Here is a 4,872-nt window from a genome sequence, read left to right on the forward strand (position 1 = left end):
AAGGACCGCCATCCATTCTTCACAGAGACTGAGCACTTGACTAGTTTGTTAGGTGCACCTTTTGACTATACCATAACTGAGACATATTTTTAGCTATAACTTTGGACAAAAACTATAATTTTCAACATATCCAATGAAATCCAGATGGAGGTTCCATTGTATTTATTTGAAATTGTCATGCAGTATTTGTTTATTATTTAATTTTCTTATATTTTCTTATGTTATTGGGCTTTTTTTCACTTAATTGCTTTGATTTTTTTGTTATATTGTATTCTAATGTGGGCCGCATGGTGCACAAGTGGTTAACATGTTGGCCTCACATTCAGGTGATTGCGTGTTAGTTTTATATAATACTAATATCATTGTTTCATAATATATCCATAACATAGTCGTGTTTTATATATTCATAATATATAGTTTCAATAAATTAGTCTACATTTTTTTTCATTTCATTGCCGTGTATTTTACTTTTTTACAGTAATTTGCAGTGCATTGCAGTGTATGCTATCCCCCCAAAATTTACTTTTGTTTACTGTTTTATTACTATAAACTAAATGTCATCACAATGTTTTCATTTGTATTTTAATATTTAAAGCAATTTATACAAACAACATAAGTAATTGAAATAATACTTCAACGGTTACAATAGAACGACCGTGCTTTCTGCAGTAACAGCTTAAGCATTACATGCTTTCTCTGCAGTCTAAAGCTACCGTGGCAACTGCAGCCAACACAGCAGAGAGACATTTTTCACCGTCACCCCTTTTGGCAGAGCTCCACAACCAAAGTAAGACAGTCAACTGCCAAAAGCGGATTTATGCTTATGTTATCTTCTTTTTTTTTTGCAGTAAAACAACAAAAAAAGATGAATGTACATGGTGCAAGTATGCACCACCAGCATAAAACAAACAATGTAGGCTGACTTTTATTGTTCTAGTTATTGTGTAATTTCCCACAATGCAAAGCTCCCAAGAAGTGTTTGTTATTGCAGAGGTGGCACATGAGGTTCTTTAATTATGTTTCTCCTTATAGCTTATTTATTAATTAATTCAGTTTTATGTTGCTGTATCAGGCTGGACGCTTCATTCGGGCCCTAAAGAGCCATATAAACCAGTGCACTTAAATTTGTTGGCAACAGGAGCAATATGACGAATTCTCCGGAAGTCATCCAAAGTACAGGACATTCCAGGTCAGCAATAATAATAATAATAAAAAGAATTAAAATAATAATAATAATACTTGTCGCCAGCCAATCGCAGATAATAATACCATCTTCATCTTCTCTTTGGGCAATGTTAGCAGAAACAGAGTTTAAAGTCAACTGCAGTGGTGATGTAAAGGGACTCCCGGGACGATAAGGTCGCAACGGTGGGAATCCTTGTAAAGACTGTATGGAAGTGGCAGACACAGGAGGCGGTCGACAGAGATGAGGCCTTCCTGTGGCAAAAAAGCCCAGTGGGCACCATGGCAACAAAGGTGGTCTAGGTTGCTTTCAAAATCGCTGCTACAGTTTTGTTTTGGAAAAAGGGAGACGTTATCTGGTACATGATGAGGTCCAAACAGAAGTGGAGGAAGAACGTACCAGCAATATGGTCGGCATGACTATGCAAGGAAGCAACACTGGAGCATCACCTGGGCAGACCTGTAGCAAACTGAACCATTGTGCATTAATTTTCTGATGCCCTCCCAAACCCAGCTAATCTGCAGCTCTTTGGGGCTTGCAGACACAGTGTATTCTGTGCCAAAAAGAGGAGCACTTTGAGCACATCCTAAGGAGCTGCCCAAAAGCTTTAGGGGGACGGACGGTGAGAAGTCTCAACAACAACCCAGCTCTACAGGAGGCCTCCTTACCACCACTCGTGACTGGCTCCAAGTTCACATTGGAAGACCGCTCAAGTTCCAAGCCAACCTTGCAACCACTTTACTCTGCTCAGATAAGGTTTTAAGATTGGAGTCAACCAAGCAGGTGGTCTGGACTTTGCGGTCTACTTACTATAGCTCACATTCATACTGGAACATTCTAGAGGCCGTAGAAAACATCTCACTGTGGGGCGCATGGGTTAAGGTGCCACTTGGTTGATCCAACCCCAGCTGGGTCACCCAGGTGAGAGTGTCTGATGACTGAAGACCCGAAACGCCCAATAAATTCAGGTTTATCATTGATGTTGTATCCGAGTAGCAACAGTAGGTGTGTTCAAGCACTGTCAAGATGGCACAACTGCGGACCCAGCTTGTTCTCTGGGGCTCTCGTAGTGACGAAGAGAGTATGTTGACAACAGAAAGTGAGTGTTTGCGTTTTATGTCAGCTATCGAATCACTCAATCACAGTGAAGTCTGTTAGCTGTGAATTATAGCCACCCTAGTCCACCAACAATTGTCATGGTGAGATATGTGTTATGTATTCATCATACAGGATTCATAGTCAGGTGTTTCCCTCTGCAATACCACAGGGCACTCCAGGATAATTCAGAATCTGCAACTCCAGCATGGAAAATGCCATTCTGGACTTTCTTACAAAACAATCTGAGAAAGAACAAGAATTATAGGAGGTTGTTACAGCTGTAAGCTGTTATTTATTAGATAAATGAGGTAGGCTATGAGAATGAAATAATGTAGAAATGTATGCACCTTACTTTATGGTATCGGAAATATTTATTATGAACAATTGAATTGTCTCTTCTTCCTATGTCACAGCCAGCAAGCGGTAAAAAGGTGATGACAGAATGAGAATCAAGTGGCATCGCATTTCTTAGTGGCTTCTCCCCATTGGATCTTGGTTTTAAGGGGCAGGGGTAGGAACTGGGATTCAGCCTGATTGACAGCAAGTCAATCATCCGTTGTATATGGACAACCTCAAGCTCTTTGCCAGAGGAAATGCAGAACTAAGTGCTGAGCTGAATGTGGTTAAAAGGCAGATGTCTCTCTTGGTGACAAAGAAACCAACAAAAACCTGACGCATGGAGGTATCTACAAGTGCATGGACGTACATACTAGATGAGGGTGATGGCATCAAGCATGAATACCACCCCATCAGAATAGCTCTCTGATCAGAGCCAAAATCTATGAACAAGATTTCTGCAATCATCAGCTTAGCAGTGCCAGTTTTGGTATACTTTCACGGACCAAGCTGGATATCAAGAATATGGACTACAAAGCCAGGAAACTGCTGACATTTTGTGGCTTTCTATAAAAGCTGATGCTGAGCGCCTGTACATCTTGCGCCGCCAGGGAAGGCATGGCCTGCTAGAGATTGATCATTCAGAAGGCACAAGATCATAAATAACATGAAACACAGGCACTGCCAAAACCAAACTGATGACCGGTATAATGACAGCAAAAATACAACACTGTAAGGACAAGCCACTGCATAGCCAGTTTGCAAACAATGTTGACAAGCATTATGTGGACAAATAACAGACTCACTCATGGCTGTGGAGTGCAGGACTCAAAGGAGAAACTGAAAGCCTAATTACCGCAGCATGGGACCAAGTGTTAAATCCCTGTGACCACCAGAAGAATGTGATGGACATGCAGGTCAGCAGCACGTGCTCAAAGAGATATCTGCATAGCCAAGGTTGGGAATGGGTGTTGGCACAGGTGGTACAAGAACATAACTGAGAAAATGGTTGACAACGGAGCTTATGTCCTCATGACATTTCTACAGATGGTACCATCTCTGCAAATTGGCCAGACATTGTGCTCTGTGAAAAGAATAGAAAAATGTACTACTTGCTCAATGTGTCTATGCCAAATGACAATAACATCTTGAAGATAGAGGCCAAGAAAATAAAAATGTAGAAGGATCTTAACGTAGAAGTCAAGTTGAATTATTGTGATTGTAGCTTTAAAAAACACCAACAAAAGATTCCATGAGCAACTGGAGAAACTCATATGCAGAGTTGGTGCAAAAAAATACAAAAGACTGTGCTGCCAGGGCAAAATTAAATAATAATAATAATAATAAACAGTGAATTTTACTTACATACACGCCACGCTCCCAAACTTTAAATTATGTCAAAAGGAAATGTTAAACATCCCCTCGAGGAAATGTGTGTGGAAGGAAACAGCTTCAAATGGATTTGAAATACTTCCTGGGGAAATGCTGGACTGTGCTGATACATTGTGAGAACCCTCCACTGCACACATACTAAATCATTGTGTACTCTTTCTATTGCCTTGTGGAGCTGCATCACTTTAAAAATCCTATATTTTGTGTATCTTGGGGTATGGGGGTCTTTGGGGTGTACCGCAATGCACTCATTTTTATATTGGGCAAACCAATTTCCACTGATTTTATTCTATCATGTGTATTCTCCCTTGAACAGAATGCAGTAGTGTCATCTAGTACACTATTTGTTTTAGGTACAAAATTTTGGTCCCAAAATTTGACCAAATACATTTCAACTATTTGTAGAAATAAAATTCCAACTGAAAATAAAAGTGAAAAAAAATAAAACAAACAAAAAAACATGAATAGAGCTTGTGTGTTTAGGCTTTAATTGCACCTCCTTTATGTAACAGGATCACGCAGATGGTGTTTGGTGTAACAACATGAGCCTTACATCACTTTTGCCTCTTTTTGCTCTCCTCTTCTCTCTCTTCCTATCTTCATGTTAAATATCGCTGCTGGGCTACAAGTATGCAGTGGAGAATATTTACACTCCACAAAAGGCGTCGACAATCATTCCCTTGACACGCTGGTAAAGACGTAGAAATTACTGAAAAATTTGAATTGCAATGCATGTTGTCAAATTTGCAAGTTTTTAAATAAAAAAAGAGTAAAAGCTGTTATAAGATGCGCGTGTGCGTGTGAGTCGTGGAGCGAGCATGGCACACACTGCAGTAAACAGAGAGTTGAGGAAGAGGCGTGGC

This window comes from Doryrhamphus excisus, chromosome 3 (genome assembly GCF_030265055.1).
Source record: "Doryrhamphus excisus isolate RoL2022-K1 chromosome 3, RoL_Dexc_1.0, whole genome shotgun sequence".
NCBI lineage: Eukaryota > Metazoa > Chordata > Actinopteri > Syngnathiformes > Syngnathidae > Doryrhamphus > Doryrhamphus excisus.